This window comes from Mercenaria mercenaria, chromosome 1 (genome assembly GCF_021730395.1).
Source record: "Mercenaria mercenaria strain notata chromosome 1, MADL_Memer_1, whole genome shotgun sequence".
In the NCBI taxonomy this organism is placed as follows: Eukaryota; Metazoa; Mollusca; class Bivalvia; order Venerida; family Veneridae; genus Mercenaria; species Mercenaria mercenaria.
The window spans coordinates 45,394,149-45,415,438 of NC_069361.1; the positions used below are offsets into that span (position 1 = coordinate 45,394,149).

The window sequence follows — 21,290 nt, forward strand, 5'->3', positions numbered from 1 at the left end:
GTTACCGTTAGCAATTTATTACGCAGACATTGTGACTGCGGGTGCATTTAAAAAGGAACATTGTTTCATTTGATCCTACTAGTCCGTCGCTATTAATCTATTCTTGCATTTTTGAAGTCCCAACTGAAAGGGGTAGTTGTCGTACTTGGGGTCAAAGAAACTACAATTTTATATAGCAACTAAGTTACTTGACCTTCAAAATTCTCCATATTACTTACCTTTTATAAACAAGGTTTCATTTAAAAAAGTCTTTAGAATTTGCAATTTTGGGAAATTATTGAAGAATCTGCCATTTGCAAATGATGGACCGACATACAGATGGACAAAATGATTTACAAGAGGAAAATAAGATAACAAGCATATTCTCAATTTGTCCCTCTGTCTAGGTAAAATTTCTCAAGAAACAATCTCTCCTTGTTTTGAAGAAATGCAGGATGACACTTTGTGTCATATTGTGCACTATTTGTTGCCATAGCAACAACATTTGTTGCCATAGGAACAAATGTAAATGACATTGGGATTCTCTGCATTGCCATCTATCCATGTACCCCGTATCATGAAAAATTCTGTGTAGTTTTTAAGTTTTTGCAGTATCCACTCTGCAGGCTGATGTATTGACATGCATACAGGGAAAACCCTAAGCCCCATCTGGCTAAATACTGGTAAGGGAAATAACAACAATGTTTCAATATGCTGCTGTGGAGGTAATTAAAGTGAAATAATATAAATTACATATATTTAAAAAAAATATTCTTTAAAATATGAAAACTACACAATTTATAATTTTTAAAATAAGTTTTAAAGGTTAGATTTTTGCCATTACCATGGAAACAGAAAGAGACTGACATCATTTGAATTGTTAAATTTTTTCATTTGATGCAAAATTTTTGGATTTATTTTATTATATACATTTTATTTAGTGCATTTTGGGGTGAATGTAATATAATGACCTTTCATTGATTTTTCTAAGGTAAATATTGAGTTTTGGCGGCCATTTTTTGGGAAAATGGCGGCCATATCGGCCTCTTGACAGATATCAAATAGGTCCCATTGAAAAAAAAGTTTTTAATGCTTTAATAATTAGCTGTGCCAATTTTGGTGCTTTTCCCATTTTCTGAAGTATTTTTGGCATTTTCTGTTACGAACTGATCGCACTATACCAAGGTTATTCAGATTATTCCCCTTAGAGAAGTTTTACATAGATTTACATAGACTTGCATAAACTTTTAAAAATCTTCTTAACTGAAAGTTCAAGGCCTACACTTTTGACATTCTGTATGTAACATTGCCTAGTGGCTCTCTAACAAGATTGTAAATTATGCCCCTGTGGTGAAAAGAGGCTCTGCCCCGAGGGGGGATTTCGACCAAACTTTGTCAGAATGATGTATTGGTACCCTAGTTGTCACAAAGTTGTGCCCCCAGAAAATCAAACTTGTTCAACAATTTTTGAATGAGTTATGGCCCTTTGTTTATTTTGATTTCTAATATAATTTTATATCCAGTGGCCCTCCAAGTAGTTAAATGTTTTTTTATGTCCTTACCTGTAGAAGGGTCATAAAGTCTGCAGACACTAATGAGATAATGATTCAAGTTTTTAATTATTTTCCTGTTACACCTCAGCAGTGGATGGACTATCCTAGTAGATTGATGATTAATTTTTTTAGTAGTCAAATTTTTGAGTTTAATTATGCATACAAAGAAAAGAAATTCTAAAGGTAGGTAGGTAGGTAGGTAGAGGGTCAGTCATTATACAGAGCAATTAAATATATACAACAGACAGAGATAAAAAATATATAGATGTAAACAATTTTGATGGATTTGTCGAAGTACAGCAAATAAGTGAGGCCTAATAGTTTTCGGGGATTTTTCTTTAAATTACCTTATAACTAGGAAGTGTAATTCCATACTCCCAAAATGCTGCTTAAAGGGGTATGCTGACAGATTTGTCACAGAGTTATGATTATGAATATTATTTTTGATGAATTTAATATTATGCATTATTAATATTTGATAAATTTTTAAGTACTTGTTGGGTCAAAATCATGAATGCACAGCAGCTGCATATTTTTTATGGTCTGGACGATTAAATATAGATTTAGGCAAGGTGGGGAGCTAATTAAGTGTACATAGCTTGTCTTTGATATAAAAATAAAAGTCCATGCTGGTTTTGTTTTAGAAAGCAGCATGATCTACATACTGCAATTTGGTATGGTATTACTTGTTTAAAAAGTCACAAAATAGGTGAAAGTGCCTTTGATCTTTAGTTTTGGTGGGGAAAAGATGGAATCTTTTTAGTAACCTAATTAATGAATATTTACAAGTTATCTATTCTTTTACAAAGGCATTGATTGGTTAAGAAAGGGTCAGCCCTGTGAAATATGATACCTGTAGGTGTGGCTACGTTCAGAAGCTGCTCAAGTTTGTAAATTGTTGTGGTCAGAAGACTTTAAGATTAAGAACCGTTTGGTCAGAAGATTTGAAGACTAAGAACTGTTTAGGTCAGATTTCTTTTAGGTTTAGAACGTTTAGGTCAAAATTTGGAGTTAGATCGGAAATTTTTAAAAATTATGCAGAAAATATTATTAATGGATATTGAAGTGAAAGATTTAAATAAGGTTTTGGAAATATATTTTGTTATTTTAAATTTTGTGGACATGAACTTTTCTATTTTTATCTTAGAACCATAGAAATAAAAGGAACATAGTAAAATGGAATTGTTGGTTGACTTATTAATTATCATAATAAAATCAGGAGTTAATTCCCCTAACTTTATAGATTTACGAAAATGTCGAAAAAAATGAAATTTAGAAAGTAACTTTATTTTTCAGTAAATATAAATTAAAATTCTATTACGGCCTCTTTATTTCCCTATTCAACAAAACACTGAAACTGTGTGTTACTATGCAACATGCAAATACTATGTATGGCACAATTATTACATCATAGTATCAAACATACTGCGGTGTAATGGAAAAGAAAAACATGCAAAACTTACAAAGTTTGGTGAATATCTTCAAAGATATGGGTAATAACCTTTAAAGGCACTGACCTCCAGATGGTACGACAACAAAACAAATGGAAAATTTTTGGAAATCAGAAAATCATTGCTATATTTAAGTTATGAAGGCTTTGAAACTTAGTTTACTGATAGATCATATGTTTTGGAAACACATTTACTATCCTTTCCGTTCAAAATTGAAACGCTTTTGTAAGGGGATCTAGAGGTAATCTGCCTTAATTTTAAGGCTTTATGATCAACAAATTAGTACTTATTCCTCTGTTGTGGAATAATATTATTATATTGGATAAGAAAGCAGGAAAATTTGTTCCATCCGAAAAAAAGTTTGTGACGCGCCTAGCTCAAAAAGTATTTGATGTAAATTGATTAAACCTTGCATAAGTCTTAATCATGATACAAACTTGTGCACCATCTCTATTTTGTCTGCTTCCGCCCCCTATTTATAGACTTATGACCCCTTGAAATTGTAAAAATGTGTGCAAATTTTCACCTTTTGACACGCCTAGCTCAAAAAGTATTCAATATAAATTCACGAAAACTTGCATGCCATGAGTCTTTATCGTGATATAAACTTGCGAAAAACTTTACTCCCAAAGTTTTGGCCCCTGAAATATTAAAAAATGCACCTTTTCACTTATTGACATACCTAGCTCAAAAAGTATTTGATGTAAATTCATGAAACCTTGCATGCTTTCTTCTTGATATATATATATATATATATATATATAAATGCAAAAGTCTGTACCGGATCAAGTATATTATAAAGAAAAAATTATAAACAACATTACATGAGTAGTAACATTATATTTGCCTTCCGGTTTCGTTTATACTCATCAAGGCAAATAATACAATATGGCGTCAATAAATGTGTAATTGCTAAGCAACATCATTTTTACGCAAAGTCACATGTGTACACAACGTTTAAAATTGTAACGTCATCAATTTTTGGGTTAAGTTTCGGTTTAAAAAAAATCAATGAAATGCGTTCTTTTAGATAACCTAGCTGAAACATCATTACTATGAAAAATTTGTAAAAAGGAGATATAGAAAATTTAGGAACGGTTTTTGAGCATATATCTAAATGAGTACTTAAAGCCATTTGTCATAAATTGTTGTAAAATTCATTACATCCATTACAAACCGAGGGATATAGTTTTGGCGTTGTGCGTCCGTCCTTACTTCCGTCCGTCCGGAGCCATATCTAGAAAATGGTTGGGAATATTTATATAAAACTTCATATACATGTTCACCACTATGAGTTTTTGCGGCGTGCCAAGTTTCAGTCAGATTGCCTTCACCAAAGTTATGGTCCTTAGAAGTTTCTAGTGTTAACTATATAGGGTACTATAAATATGGCAATTTCTGCATCATAACTTTTGATATATTTGGCCTAGGACTATGAAACTTAAACAGACTTATTGACCATAATGTGGTTGTGTACACACAATTTCATTCAGATTTATTTTGTAAATTAAGAGTTATTGCCCTTTAATTGTATAAAAATCCACATATTTGTACATAACAAACTTACCATTTGGTATAATTTCTTTCATTCTTTTCCATGAACATTTATTGTAAACATGTGAAGTTGTGTACCCACACCTGGTCACCCCCTTACCTTGAACACCCCGCCTCCCCCTCCCCACCCACCCACCCAAATTTTAGATTTTTTTTTCAAACAAACGTCATATACATGTTCACCACTATGAGGTTATGGGGCCTGTCAAATTTCAGTCAGATTGCCCAAGTAACACCAGAGTTATGGCCCTTAGAAGTTTCTAGTGTTATCTATATACTTAAAGGGTACTATAAATATGTAGGGATTTTTCTAGAGCGGAATAGCAGGGCGCAGCGCCCTGCCCATTTTCAGCACCGCCCCTTTGGCCATTAATTAAGTATTTCTAACGAACTGCCCATCAATCATCTGTCAAAATACCATTCCAGATAATTGTCAATCGATACGAAGTTATGACACGCACCGACTATACACATTATATTTGCCCGAGGCATATATGCAGTATCGGTATGCAGACGACGACCGACCGAATCGTAACAAACAACAATTAGATAGGTCAGCAATTAAAGCAAACTGCAAAACAGATTAAAGAAGGAGAAAAAACATCTTAAAGTCTGCTGCTTATTAAATGCTGATTAATGGCCAGTAATTATTAGCGTGGCACCTCGTGTCAATTTTGTTGTTCACAGTTTGATCTCAGTTGAAGATAACAGTCGATCTTTCATAAGTATCACTGCGTATCAGAATATCTATGATTTTGTTATATTTATTTCATCAAAATACTATTAAATTTCTATAATATTAATTTTGTTTAAAAGAAAATAAACCACTCGATCTTTTACAGAACCTAACGGCAATCTCAGAATTTAGCGTAGACAGTCAGCGCATAGAGTAGTTTTATTTATATATATATATATAGATTTATTATATATATATTTATCAACATGCAAGTTGTACCATTCCCCCACCTTGCATTTCAATTAACTGCATTTTATTTTAAAAGCTAAGCTTATTACAGTAAGCAATAATTCCCGGCTGACAAAATTCCAGAGGTTTCCATGGAATGTCTGTGAATTTCCATGGAAGTCCGGACTCCGGAGTATTCGGACAAACTTTCCGGACCTGGATATGGAATACTGTGGAAAACTGCGGAAAAATGTCCAGGCATTTCCGGAGTACTTTCCATGGACAATTTTCCGGAGTGATTACACGGACGTCCGTGAACAATTTTCCGGAGTTATTCCGCAGTCGTCCAGGAAGTTCTGCTGACAGTATTATTCAATAGCAATAAATGTGATTTATTAGACTTTTTTGCAGTACATGTATAGTGAGCAATAACACTTCAGTAAAAGCAATATGATTTTATTGCATGTGATCACTTTTGCAGTTTCAAACCCTATATGATATATATGACAAGGAAAATGAATCTTTGCCAGTTAAAAGTGACTGATTAGAATATTTTTTATTCAGCATATACATACTTGTGAACAAAGATTAGTTACACTTAAATAATGATGAAATCATTCAAAGAAAATACCTAAAGTCATCTGTTTTCATATATGCATATTATTTATAAAATCTTTGTGAAGCCTTTGGTTACTTTAGCATTCATTGTTTTATGCTATATAATGACTGATGTACAAAGATACATGCATGTGTTTAATTAGCATAATTACAAATGTATGTGTTGTTTCATTGGTCAGTTATGTAACAAACTTACTTGAGCAATTTATAGAATCCTCAATATTAACTTTGAACTGAATTACCTCACATAATAAAGTTTCACTAATTTCTACACAACTTGTTAACATGAGACTTCCAGTTACACAAGAACCAGGTCCCTAGGTTAAGGTCAAGGTCACATTTAGAGCTCAGAGGTCAAAATCAAGAATGACTTTGTCCGGAGCATATCTTCTTCATGCATGGAGGGATTTTGATGTAACTTGGCAAATTGTTATAAGCGGAGTATAAATGCGCAAAAACCCAAAGGTCCCTGGGTCTAAGGTCAAGGTCACAGAGGTAAAGGATACAAAAAATTAAAAAATTTGTCGGGAGCATTTCTTTTGTGCATGGGGGATTTTGATAAACTTGGAAAAAATGTTCCCCCCAAAAAGACAGAGTTTTTAATGGAAAGAACCAGGTCCCTGGGCTCAAGGTAAGGCCCAAAATTAGGGGCCAAAAGGGCAGATTACAAGTTTTTGACTTTTTTGAAGCATTTTTCTTCATGATGGAGGGATTTTGATGCAACTTGCAAAATTTTTTACACCTTTCATGAGACGGAGTGAAAAGGGGCCCCGGTCCCTTCTTTAGAATTACTTCCCTTTGTTGTTAGTAAAAAATAGTTATTTGTATCGTACCGCCTAGTGGGGCCTAGTGGTAGAGTGTCCCCTTCGAGTGCGGGAGGGGAGGTTTGGGATCCCCGGCCGCATCATACCAAAGACGTAAAAAATGGACTTTTGTTTCCTCGCTTGATGCTCAGCATTAAGAGGATAGTGCTGGGAATGGTACCCGGTTGCAGTATAATGGGACGGGGGGGGGTTTGTCATGCCCGGGGTCTCCGGTTGATATTCCATTTGGGGCAGCACTATAAAGTTGGGAAATTGTGCTAACTGCTGAAATTTAGACCCCGGCGTTTATATGACTAAAAAAATTTGTTGAAAAAGATTTAAAACCCGAACAAAAACACATTACTAGTCTTTAGGGGAAAATCGAGCCCAATTTTCGGGAGTCATGGTATACAACTTGCGGTTACACCCAGTTTTGGGGTTTGTTTTTTGACCTGCCTTACCTGGTAAGGATTTTTGTGTTGACTTACAAATTTTTACCCCCCCAAACATTCTGATGCGGGAGGCATGTAGTGATTGTCCTGCCCGCCCGGGTTTTTCGTTCCAGTCCCGTCCTTACGGGGTTTTAACCCAAGTGGGACCATTTATCTAGCTCAATCCCCTTATTTAGAATGACTTGATATAAGCAGATTTTCCCTGTGACCTTCCCTTCATCTTAAAACTTTACCGGACCTCATTTTGGGGACCTTGCCTTGACCCCCTTTTGGACAAAGGGCAAAATTTTTTCCCGAAAAGGATCCCAGGGGGCATCAACCCTTTTATTGAACGCAGCCCCTTTTTTTTTATATGCCCGTTTAAAAAAGGGGACGAAATTAGGGGGAAAACCCCTGGCGGGGGGGTTTGGGGGGGATCCCGGGGGGCGGCGTCCCCCGGACTTTTTTCCGGAGCATTTCTTCTTCACCCGGGAAAGGGTTTTTGATAAAAATTGGGCCCACAGTTGTTCACCTTTCCCCCCTTGAGGGGAAATTTCATGCGCAAAAAACCCGGGGGCCCTTAGGTCTGGGTCAAGGAAAAACACTTAGGGGTCAAAGGCAAATTCAAAAAAGACTTTTCCGGAGCATATCTTCTTCTGCATGGGGGGTTTTTATGAAACTTGGCCCCCAGTTTTTTCACTTCTGGACGGGAGTGTCTTGCGAAAAAGAAAAAGGTCCTAGGTCAAAGGAAAAAGGGTCAATTTTAGAGATCAAAGGTAAAAATAAAAAGAATGCTGCCCGGGAGCATTTTCTTTTCATGCAGGGGAGGGTTTTTGAGGGTAACTTGGTAAAATAGTTCCCATCTGAGACAGAGTGTCATGGCAAAACCCAAGGTCCCTGGGGTTCAAAGGTAAAGGGGTTCCCTTAGAGGTCAATGAATAAGAAAAAAATTTTGGCCCGGGTTTCTTTTTCATGCTGGGGGGTTTTTGATAAAAACTTGCACAAATGTTAACCCCACGAGTTTGGGGTGTCGTGCAAAAAAAACAAGGTCCCTAGGTCTAAGATAAAGGGTCACATTTAAAAGGCCAAGGCGATAAAGAATGATTTTGCCCCGAAGCTTTTTCTTCTTCAGGGCTTTGGAGCGATTTGGATGAAAAATAGGCCCAATTGTACACCATCATGAGACAAAAGTGTCAGGCGGGGGCCCTGCGACAGGCGTATTTTGGGGGACATTTATGCACTCTTGTTTGGGATATTTTTTGGGGGATTTTTTTTTTTTAAGATTAACTTCCCTTAGTTGTTACTATAAATAACTTATATTGTAGCTTTTTCATAATTGACCATAGGGAAAAAAACCAAAGACCATTTTAGGGTGTACAACATAGATGTTACTTTAAAAATTAATTTTTGTTTTTTTTAAGGTACCCCCCCCCCCCTTTTTTTACCTGGTAAGGATTTTTTTTTGGGGAAAATTAGGAAAACAAAAAAAATTTAAAATTTAATTACAAAACAACCAAAAAATTTAAAAAATTCCATTTGCAAATAAGGGCAAGTGTAAAAAAATTTTTGATGTGGGGGCGTATATTTTTGATTTTGGCACTCTTGTTCAGTTTTAAAATGGACGTTTTTCTTGTAGAATTGAACAAAATTTCCCCAAAACTTTAAAGTTTTCCTAACTGGAATATATGCCGTGGGACACGGGGAAATGTTTACCCCCCCCAGCCCACATACGACATGGAGGGAAAAGCCCCTTCCCCAAAAACTTATGTTTACCGGGCTCCAAGTGAGGGAAGTACTGGGACCTTTTTTCGTTTTTTGGTATGACGGGGGCCAGGGATTAAAAACCCACGCCTCCCCCAACCCGAAGGGGGGGCCCCACTCCCCACTAGGCTACTGCGGGGTTTTAAACTTTTTTTCAGGGTGAGCTTTTGGTTTTGGGTACATGATCTGTTGCCCTTGGTTTTTGTTTCAAAAATTTTGGTGCACCCACTATGAGTGATGGGGGAAATATAGTTTTGGTATTGCCCGGGGCCCTCCTTTCCACCCAAAAAATTTTTGGGTTTGTAAAGGGCCCCTTAGTTTTAAAAAGTTTTTTGATTTTAAATTGTAAAACCCTTGCATGACTTAATAATGATAAAATTTTGTGCACCTTCTCTTTTGTATGTTTTCCCCCCCACCCAAATTCCCAGAATTTGGCCCCTGAAAGTAAAAACCCCCACATTTTAATCTTGTAAACATGTTAGAAAAAAAGGGTCTCATCAAATTTGGGGCTGTAACATTTTTTTAAAAAGGTCTTTTTCCAAATTTGTTCAAATAGACCCTTTTTGGGGCCACTAGAGAAAAAAAACAGAAATTTCCTTTAAATGATTTCTTCTGAGGGTTTATGCATTTTTGGTCCCTGAAGAAAAATATAAAAAAACCAATGTCACTTTAACTTCAGTTTTAATGGACAGTTTAAAAGGGATTTTAACCCAATTGAGTTAGAAGCAAAGTCGGGGGTTTTAAAAGTTTTCTTCGGGTTTACTGATTGGGGCCCATTTTACCCCTCTTGTTAGCTTCATAGGTAAATTTAGTATTATAGGGAAAGAGTCACAAATAGTCAAGCTTGCGGGAACTAGAAATCTTCTTATTTTATTTTTTTGGGACAGCATTTTTTTGGAAACCCCAAATAAAAAAAAAATTTTTGGGTTTATTTTTATTTTATAAAAACCCTTTTAATGAACACCCTTTTAAATAAATTCATTAACAAAAAATTTTCAGACAATTTCATTCTTTTTCTTTTTCAAGATTCAGCATCAAGAATCATGCTATAAAAATTTTGTTGCACTGAACAGTTCAAAAGAAAAATTTTTTACAACGATTGATTAACCCTTACCCGCTGCAGGAAAATTTTAAACGCCTTTGCAAACGGTTTGGGAAAACCGATGGGACCCCCGTTTTTTAAATGGGGCGTCTACAGGTTCCAACCCTGTTTCCCTACTCGGACAATATTTTTTCCAAATTTTTGGAGCAAATTGAACGAACTTTAAAATTTTTAGAGACGAATTTTCCCCGAAAACGACAATTTATTTTTGCATGCAAAGGGGTTTAAATAAAAACAAAAAGTTTTTTTTGTAAACAACAAAATTAAAAAAAAAACTTTCCTGTAATAAGGAAAAGAGCAAAAAACACAAGTTTTTAAAAGTCGGGAAAAACCCCCTTTCTTAATTATTAAAAATTTTTTATTTCTCCCAAACAAAACAGATAAAACAGAAAACATTAAAAGGGATTCAAACCCCATGTTCCAACTGGGTTTCTAGTCAGACATTTGAATTTATGAAAGGGAAAATTTGGGCCAAAGTATTTTTTAAATTTGAAATATTTATGTACGAAAAACTTCTTGTATGTAGTAAGTACAAAACAGATTAGGGGGCCCCACTCACACTTCACAGGAGGTTTTTAGCTACATTTTAGCAAAAACATTCCCTAAAAATGTTAAGTCCCCAATTTAATTAAAAGGGAAAAGAGATCATATTTGCAAAAAAATAGTAATTTTTCAATTTTTCAAGCCCCCCAACAACCTTTTAACTTTTTTGATCTTTTTTTTATTTTTTGGGACTGTTTTAAAATCGGGGGCCTCTATTTTAATTTATTTTCCCAAAAAAACAAAAAGCAAAAAAAAAAAATTATTTACACATAAATTATGACAAAATAGTAAGGAAGAAAAAGGGTTTAAAATGTTACCCCATGAGTTAAAGAAAGATGTGCACAATTTTCCCATGTTTTTTTTAAAGCACAGGTTTTTCTTCTTCATACCCCCGAGAACTCTAGAATCCCTTTTTGAATACTTCCTTCATCATATCCGGTTTTAATTGGGCCCAAATTCTTCTTTAAAAATGAGAAAGAGGGTTTTTTCCCCCAAACCCGGGTTGACAAATTTCCTTTCGGCAATAAACACGTTACAATTATTCTTTGAAACTAGAATTAGAATTTAAATGATTTCCCAAGAATTGTACCATTTCATTTTTTGATCATTTTTCCTAGTCGGGAAAAAGTTTGTCGCCAAAGCAGAAATAGTTCTCTATCGTTTTTTTTCTCTGTTCAAGATGATGGGTAAGTTTGGGGATAAAAACTTTTGAACAAACTCTTGGGCAGCACTTTCTATTTGAAACAAAAAAAGGGGGAACGAGTGTCAAACTTTGTTTTTCTGAATTAAACGAAATTTTCATTCAACTTTTTCATATTTTGTTGCCCTTTTATTTTTTTTATCAAAGGGAAAAAAGTTTGGGTATGAAAAATTTTTTTTCCAAAAGGTAAAAAAGGTTTATAAGAAAAATTTTTCTTGTGATTCGACTTGGGGTTTTACCATTTTTTAAGTTCAGTTAGGACATCCCTTTTGGTGGGCCCTGGGCCGGGCCCTTTTCGTTTCGGGACAAAAGATGCTGTTTTTTAACAACAAAAAAGGTCGTTTTAAAAACCAATTTTACTGAATTAAAAGTTTGCATCGTTCCAAAAGAAAGGGTTCTTTTTTAGGTTCCCGAAGATTTTTTAAAGTTGACTTGGGGGGGGCCCCAGAATCAAAACCTATCTGAAGCCTCTGTATGCTATTTTTGCTGGGGGGATATGTACCATTATTTTAGAGGTTTTTGTTTCATCAGGTTTTAAATTGTTCATATGAAATTCTACTTTTATTTTTTTAAATTATTTTATGTTTTAATCCCAGAAAAAATTGGGTTTTACAGAAAGAAAATCCTTGGGAAAAAGATTCAAGCTTTTGTTTTAAAGATTTATCGAAGTCCCTATTAAAGTAAAAAAGCAGTTAAAAATTTTTTAAAAATGAATTGTTGGGAAATTTTTCCATCTGGTTTTGGAATTATGAGACAAAGGGCAAAAGGTTTTAGTTTCTTGCATTGTTTAAAAATGTCTGGGGGAAAATAAATCGCATTTTTGGTTTTTTTGGGAAAAAATTTATGATTCTAGGTGACTGCATCCACTCAAAAAATATCTTAAGTCCATGTATTGAAAAGGTTTTTTCGGAGGTTTATAGTTTCTTACCCAAATTTTTTGGTTGTCAAAAGAAAAAAGTGTAAAATTGGGTATCTGGAATGGAATGTCCTGTGATTTATTTTTGACAAAACAAAAGTTCTTTAAATTTTTAAAAAAAAATTTTAACTGATCTACGTTTGATTGTAAGTTGTTGGTCTGACAGACTTCGAAAATATGGTAATGATCCAATTATTTTATCTGGCAGTGTTGCATAACTCAAATTTAGTAATTTTAAATTAAAGGGCAATGTGGTCATGTAATCATTTCCCGATGAGTTTTTTTTCCAACGCAAATAAATGTTCCAGCTTTGTGATTTTTGCATTCCTTGGGAAAATTTAAAAAAGTAATATCCGTTACTGTTTTCCAAGGGCGTAAGTGGTTAGCTTTAAAAATTTCATACATTTCAGGTCCTATTTTTTATACCCCATTTTAGAATTCTCCCATGATAAGATAGGGCCGGGATGTTTGGTAAATTATTGGAGCCAAATTAAAAAAACTTGGGATTAGGTTTTCCCAAATTTAAAGACGGGACACATTGAAAAGGTTAGTACTTGAATTTTCCAAAAACCATGAAGGGATTTAGGATGTGTTCTCCAAGGGCCCGGCTGCGTGAATATGCGTTTTTTGCAAATTTAGTAAATTAGATAGTCCATGTGAATAATTTTTTTTAAAGGATTGTGTTGTTTTTTAAAATTTAAAAATTCAACTCATTCCGTTCCCCTTTCTGTAAAAATTTCTTTTGTTAATACGTTTGGGAAATGCCTCCAGTCTCTTTTGTTTCAGGTAGACCCTTTTGATCCCCCCTGGGAAAATCTGCAGGGAAAAAAAGGGGCATTTTAAAACGGGCTTTGTAGCCCGCGTACATTTTTGACCATGGGTTTGTTCCCGCAAAATGATTACAGAAAAAGTGACAGTTAATGAAAGAAAAGATGTCATCAGAAAAAAGGGTTTTTTTCAGATTCTTGTTGATTTCTTAAATCTAATAATTTAAAAATTTTTTTAAAGGTTTTAGGTGTCTTATTTTCTTTAAATGGTTTATCTGAAATGAGGGTATAAAAAATTGGGAAACCAGTGTAAATTTTTAAAATGAGGTAATTAAAAAAAATTTTGTTGTTGCGAATCATTGGAGGTTTCTGCCCAAAACTAGGAAGTGTAATTTCATACACCCAAATGCTGCTTAAAGGGGGAGCAGCGATTTATAAAAAAAATTTGGAAAAAAGAAATTTTGGAAAAAAATTTTATTTTTTTAGTAAAATAAAAAATTAAAAATTTTAAACACGGCCTTTTTATTTTCCCTATCAAACAAAGAAGGGGCTAAAACTGTGGCAAACACTATGTATGGCAGAAAATTTTTACCTCCATGGTATCAAAGGGGCAAGCGGTTGGGGAAAAGAAAAAAAACCCTGTAAATTTGAAAAAGGGAAAGGGTTTTTTGAATATCTTCAAAAACTTTAAAGGAAAAGGTAATTTAACCCCTTAAAAAATACTGAAATTTCCAAAAATGGTTTGGAGAACGAATAAAAAGGGGGAAAAATTTTTTGGTATCATAAAAATTTTTGCTATATTTTAAAATTGGAAAACTTTTAAAATTAATTTTCTGATAGATCAATGTTTTTGGGAAAAAAAATGTTTAATTTGTTTTGGGGGGTTAAAATTTTTCTTCCTTTTCCCTTCAAACTGAAAAAGCTTTGTAAGGGGGTCCGAGGTAATTGCCTTAATTGTAAGGCTTTTTTAATTTTAAAAAATTTTGTTGTATTCCCTGTTTTGTATTTGGGCCCAAAAAAGCAGGGGGAAAAATTTTTTGGCCCCCTCATTTGGGTTCGATTGATCGAAAAATGTTTTGTCATCGGAAAAAAAAACATATTTAAATTTTATTTGTGACAAAATTCATTTTTAAGGAGGGTAGGTTACCTTGTTACAGGGTTTAAATTTAAAATTTGTTAAAAAAAGCGCATTTTTTTTGTATTTTTTGGGAATATGAAGAATTTTAATGCTTCAATTTAATTTCGTTTGTCTCTGTCCCCTAAGTTCAATTTTTTCCAGGGTTTGGGAAAAAAACATGAACCCTTTTAAAGGTATTTTATAAATTTAAAAAGAAAGGGAAAAATGGATATTTAAACACTTTTCGGTATTTTGTTCCATTGTTTTCCCTAGAAGCTTTCATTTAATTTATTTAATTTTTCCCCGTATGTACATTAGTTTTTAATAAAGCTTAAATGTATATGTAGCGGGGCCTGGTTTTCCCGGGAACGCATTTTTTTCATTTTTTTTAAAAAATATGTATTAAAAAAAAAGGGGGTTTTTACGGCTTTAGTGCCATTCTGTTAAAGACCAAATGGAATATTTTTGGGGAATTTATTAGCAAAATACAACCCCCTTTTCATGATACCCATTTTTTTTAAAGGGTTTTAAATTTAAACCCTGGCAACCCGTGAGTTTTTTAACCCTTTTATCTTTCTTTTTTTCCTTTAAATTTTTATAAAAAAAATTTTAATAAAATTTTTTCAAATTAAGGGGAGCTTTTTAAAAAAATATTTTTTTTAACGAATTAAAATTTTTGTGTAAAAATTTTCATTTTTTCAAAAGAATTTCACAGCTTTTAAAAAACTTACAGCAGTACCCCCGTTTTGGGATTTTTGTCGGAAAAAAGTTCAGTTTCTGGTATTATTCCAGGAATTGTTTAAATGAAAAAAAAGGAAGGTGGGGGTTTTTAACCTTTGCCTGCTGGCGGGAAATGGTTCTGCCCCTTTGCGGGGCCAAATGCAGACCCGATCAGCCCGCACATCCGTAAGGTGATCGGGGCCCGCACGTTCGCTATTAGTTAGTTTAATTTTTAGTGAAAAACACCTTTTGAATAATAAATGATACTGGCTAAATCGAAAGGGGTGGGGCCCGTCCATTTTCGAAATTTAGCAGGGCAAAGGTTTTAAAAAAAACCAGTGTCAACGGGTTTTTAATTTTCATTTTGATACATAGGGGCACGGGGTTGTTTTCCCCAAAAAACCCCAATTTTATACTGAAAAAATTTTAACCAAATTTTTTTTCAAGTTTTAGTAAAGAAGTAAAAAGTTATCAAAGGAAACCCAAAAATAGGTATTTCTAATCAAACTGCTAGATTTTTTTGGCCCCCCCTTTGGGGGGGGGGGGGGCATATGATTTGGCCCCTTTTCCGGGGCCCTTTCCCAGAATGTTGGGGTTGCCCCCTAGCTCCAAAAGTATTTGACGTGGGGCACAAAAAAATTTCAGGAATGTTGGTCAGCATGTGTAGTTGTGGACTGGGGTTTTCCCGTCCGGTTCATTCTTTATGTAGGGAAATTAGGCCCAGACTTTTAAAGAATTTGGGCATTTTAGTGTTGTGGGTTTTTCCTAGCTTCCAAAAAATATAAAGTTTTTGAGTCAAAAATTTACAGGAATGTTGGTCAGCATCTGTACTTGTGCACCTGCGGTTTCGCGTCCGGATTCATCCAGTCCTGTAGGAGTTATGGCCCCTGACTTAGTAAAAAATTGGTCATTTTAATGTTGTGTCGCGCATAGCTCCAAAAGTATTTGACCTAGAGTCACCAAAGTTTACAGGAATGATGGTCAGCATGTGCAGTTGTGCACCTGGCATTTCGCGTCCGGATTCATTCAGTAGCCCCTGACTTAGTTAAAAATTGGTCATTTTAATGTTGTGTCGTGCGTAGCTCCAAAAGTATTTGACCTAGAGTCACCAAAGTTTACAGGAATGTTGGTCAGCATGTGCAGTTGTGCACCTGGGTTTCGCATCCGGATTCATTCAGTCGTGTAGGAGTTATGGCCCCTGACTTAGTTAAAAATTGGTCATTTTAATGTTGTGTTGTGCGTAGCTCCAAAAGTATTTGACCTAGAGTCACCAAAGTTTACAGGAATGTTGGTCAGCATGTGCAGATGTGCACCTGGGGTTTCGCGTCCGGATTCATTCATTATTATAGGAGTTATGGCCCCTGACCTGGGAAAAAATTGTCATTTTAATGTCATGTAGTGGGGGCATCTGTGTCCCATGGACACATTTCTAGTTTATTTGAAAATTGCCGTAACAAGTAACCTTTCACCCAACTATATTCCAAATAACATTCGTTACCATCATCCATTTTCTTACATTCCGCATAACATTTCAATATAACTACATAAAAGAAGCAAAATATTGATTATTATTCAGAGCAAAAGACTCATAAAAAGTATTTCAGCAAATAATGGTTATTTGAAAATAGTTAAAATAAAGAAAATGCACAGAATAACATACTTTCAAGATAAAAGCTGTGAATTTTGCGCGGTAACTGACAAGTAACATCATGACGTCAATGACGTCATTTTTAAGGCAACATTGTTTTGAAGCGTTTCTGCGGCAATTTATTCATTATTTCTGCATTATTAAACCAAACATGATCGAAGACAGATTCATGATTTGTTTTCATAAGAATGAATATACAAACACATTTAGTTTGTCGTAAACGTCGTCGTAAAACGTCACGTTAGCTTCCTGTTGGACATGCGCACATACTTAAAGAGAAATCATTTTGTGGTCAGTGCCTTTAATAATGTGTTAGATCAGATGAGTATTATTACATCACTAGGGCTGCGCCCTGGCCTCATGATAATATTCTTTCGCATCTGAACAAGAACAATTGTACTGAATACTTTCGAACTCTTCATCATTCTTTGGCTTCATGAAATTACCATTCTCAACATGGGTACGTATTGGTGACTTACAGTTTACAAAAATTATGCCCCCTTACTAGCTCACCTGAACTTTGTTCAGTGTGTGTTCAGGTGTAACGTCTTTTTCAACAATTTTTATACAACCGTTTGAAAAACGGGACGTATTACGGGAGTGCCCCTGGCAGGCGGGCAAGCGGGCAGCGTCCACAGACTTTGTCCGGAGCATATCTTCTTCATGCATGGAGGGATTTTGATGAAACTTGGCACAATTGTTCACCATCATGAGACGGAGTGTCTTGCACAAGAACCAGATCCCTAGGTCTAAGGTCAAGGTCACATTTAGAGGTCAGAGGTCAAATTCAAGAATGACTTTGTCCGGAGCATATCTTCTTCATGCATGGAGGGATTTTGATGTAACTTGGCACAATTGTTCACCATCATAAGACGGAGTATAATGCGCAAGAACCAGGTCCCTAGGTCTAAGGTCAACGTCACACTTAGAGGTCAAAGGATACAAGAATGAAAACTTTGTCTGGAGCATTTCTTCTTCATGCATGGAGGGATTTTGATATAACTTGGCACAAATGTTCACCACCACAAGACGGAGTGTCATGCGCAAGAACCAGGTCCCTAGCTCTAAGGTCAAGGTCACACTTAGAGGCCAAAGGTCAGATACAAGAATGACTTTGTCCGGAGCATTTCTTCTTCATGCATGGAGGGATTTTGATGCAACTTGGCACAATTTTACACCATCATGAGACGGAGTGTTATGCGCAGGTCCCTTCTTTAGAATTACTTCCCTTTGTTGTTAGTATAAATAGCTTATATTGTAACTTTTTCATTACTAGTACCGCCTAGGTAGCCTAGTGGTAGAGTGTCCCCAGCCGCGTCATACCAAAGACGTAAAAAATGGTACTAGTAGCTTCCTTGCTTGGAGCGAGCATTAAGAGGATAGTGCTAGGACTGGTCAGCCCGATGTCAGTATAATGTGACTGGGTGGGGTATCATGCCACGTGTCTACGGCGTGATATTCCAGTGAGGCAGCACTATAAAGTTTGGCATTGTGCTCACTGCTACAAGTAGACACCGTCGTTTATATGACTGAAAAATTGTTGAAAAAGACATTAAACCCGAACACACACACATTACTAGTCGTAGAGAAAAATCGAGACCACTTTTCTGTAGTCATGGTAGTACAACATGCATGTTACATCCAGTTTTGAGGTGTATTTTGACCTGCCTCTACCTGGTAAGGATTTTTGTGTGGACTTACAAATTTTTATGCCCCCAGCATCTACTGATGCGGGAGGCATATAGTGATTGTCCTGTCCGTCCGTTCATTCGTCCTCCGTCCGTCCATACGAGGTTAACCAAATGGGACCATTTCATCTAGCATCAATACCCCTTACTAGAATGACTTGATACTAATGCAGATGTAACCTGTGACCATTCCTCATCTTCAGACATCACCTGACCTCAGTTTGACCTTGACCTTGACCTCATTTTGGACTTGGGTTGCTTTATAACGGCCATCTCTTGGTTAACCAAATGGGACCGTTTCGTCTAGCATCAATACCCCTTACAAGAATAAATTGATACTAATACAGATGTAAACTGTGACCATTCCTCATCTTCAAACATCACCTGACCTCAGTTTGACCTTGACCTTGTTTTGGACTTAGGTGCAAAATCTATCGACAAGGATGCCACTGGGGGCATCAAGCGTTTATTGAACGCAGCTCCTTGTTTTTTATACGCCCGTTTGAAAAACTGGACATATTATGGGAACGCCCCTGGCGGGCAGTTGGGCGGACAGGAGGGCCGGCGGCGTCCACAGACTTTGTCTGGAGCATATCTTCTTCATGCATGGAGGGATTTTGATGAAACTTGGCACAGTTGTTCACCATCATGAGACGGAGTGTCATGCGCAAGAACCAGGTCCCTAGGTCTAAGGTCAAGGTCACATTTAGAGATCAAAGGTCAAATTCAAGAATGACTTTGTCCGGAGCATATCTTCTTCATGCATGGAGGGATTTTGATGAAACTTGGCACAGTTGTTCACTACCATGAGACGGAGTGTCATGCGCAAGAACCAGGTCCCTAGGTCTAAGGTCAAGGTCACACTTAGAGATCAAAGGTCAAATTCAAGAATGACTTTGTCCAGAGCATATCTTCTTCATGCATTGAGGGATTTTGATGTAACTCGGTACAATAGTTCACCATCATGAGACAGAGTGTCATGCGCAAGAACCAGGTCCCTAGGTCTAAGGTCAAGGTCACACTTAGACGTCAATGGATACAAGAATGAAAAATTTGTCCGGAGCATTTCTTCTTCATGCATGGAGGGATTTTGATATAACTTGGCACAAGTGTTCACCACCACGAGATGGAGTGTCTTACGCAAAAACCAGGTCCCTAGGTCTAAGGTCAAGGTCACACTAAGAGGCCAAAGGTCAGATACAAGAATGACTTTGTCCGAAACATTTCTTCTTCATGCATGGAGGGATTTTGATGTAACTCGGCACAATTGTACACCATCATGAGACGAAGTGTCATGCGCAGGTCCCTTCTTTAGAATTGCTTCTCTTTGTTGTTACTCTAAATAGCTTATATTGCAACTTTTTCATTACTAGTCGTAGGGAAAAATCGAGACCACTTTTCTGTAGTACAACATGCATATTACATCCAATGTTGAGGTGTATTTTGACCTATCTCTACAGGGTAAGGATTTTTGTGTGGACTTACACATTATTTTTTGATTTTTTTTTTAAGATTAACTTCCCTTAGTTGTTACTGTAAATAACCTATACTGTAACTGTTTTTATAATTGACCGTAGGAAAAAACCAAGATCACTTCTCTATGGTACAACATAGATGTTACTTTCAAATTTTAGGTGTATTTTAAGGTATCTCTACTTGGTAAGGAGTTTTTTTTGTGGACATAGAAACACAAAAGAATTACAATAATTACTAAAAAACCAGAAAGTTAAAATTCCATTTGCAAACACAGCTGCTATTTGCTAATTTGCTGCGACTGGTGTATATTGTGACATTCATGCACTCTTGTTTGGGATTTTTTTTGGGGGGATTAAGATTAACTTCCCTTAGTTGTTACTATAAATAACTTATAGGCATACAGACACTAAATAGCCTGAGCACCTATGAAAAAATGGTAGTCGCATAATGGCGGATTCAAATAGTTCTCAGTTTTTTTTGCTGTAAGAAGGATTTTCCTTTAAATCATTGCTATATATTGGTTGAAATCATATTGCATGCCTATACTTGACATACTGGTAGCATTTGCATGTTGAAAAAAGACTCCAAACTGATTTAACATGTGAAATTTATTCATACACCCCTACCCTAAATTGTGATTGTCATTTCAGTGTAAAAATTACGGTGTGTCCGTTTGACCAGAAATATTTTTCTTGCATCAAACATGACCCCTACTTTTCTTTGGATATTTTTACAGTATTAATGTTGATCTACAAGAAAATGTAAGCTAAAGAAATTTAAAATGGGTCTAGGTGTGTATTGCAGCATTGTGAAAACTTGTCATTTTATATAGAATATATAGTGGTGGCTATTTAGTGTGTTATAACCTATAAGAATTGTCACCCGGTAGAATTACTAAAATTTTCTGTCGTCTGCAAATAAAAAAAAATTTGTAAACATTGCACATCAACCCAGACAATTGATTTTTGAAAGAATTAAGCAAAAAATAAATGATAATTCTATACCGGTGGGGGAAAAAGGGTGTCGGAAATGGCTTGGTTGTACGACAGTAAATAAAAATCCTAGCTATGGAAAAATAACCACAAAACTGCCTGGAGAAACTGTCAGAAAACAATATTATGTGCACAGACTTATGTGTCAGGCCACTAGAAATATTTTAAAAATACCGAAGGCCTACACGTGTCGCATATATGCCATTTTTCTCTTTGTGTGAACCCGGAACATTTGAGCAGAAATGTGGGGACCAATGCTCAGGCCATAAGTTTAGGGAGTTTTCTTTCAAGGACTGTATTCTGTGGTATACAGTAGTTTACTATTTTTGTATAATATTTTTGATAAATATAGCACTATTATATACACAACTTATACAAGGCTTATTTACATTTGTGCGGTTAATATAACTTGTTATATGTGTGCAGTGCGGGCTCAGCTGGCCACAAGGCAGCACAATAATTTTACTTATAACCATCTTTATTTCATCCTAATATCACACTCTATGCATAAGCATGATCTTTTAGGTGTGGGGTGCTAGAAAAGTCAGGCTTGGGGTCAGTGAGACC

General features: G+C 35.7%; 1 protein-coding gene and 1 long non-coding RNA gene across 3 annotated transcripts in view; both read left to right on the top strand.

The window, feature by feature from the left end:
* The window catches only part of LOC123540252 (tRNA (adenine(58)-N(1))-methyltransferase non-catalytic subunit TRM6-like), a 100,147-nt gene that overhangs the window by 43,274 nt on the left and 35,583 nt on the right, over positions 1–21,290 (top strand). The window lies entirely within an intron of this gene.
* Positions 1–21,290, top strand: part of LOC128557819 (uncharacterized) — a 59,594-nt gene that overhangs the window by 20,599 nt on the left and 17,705 nt on the right. The window lies entirely within an intron of this gene.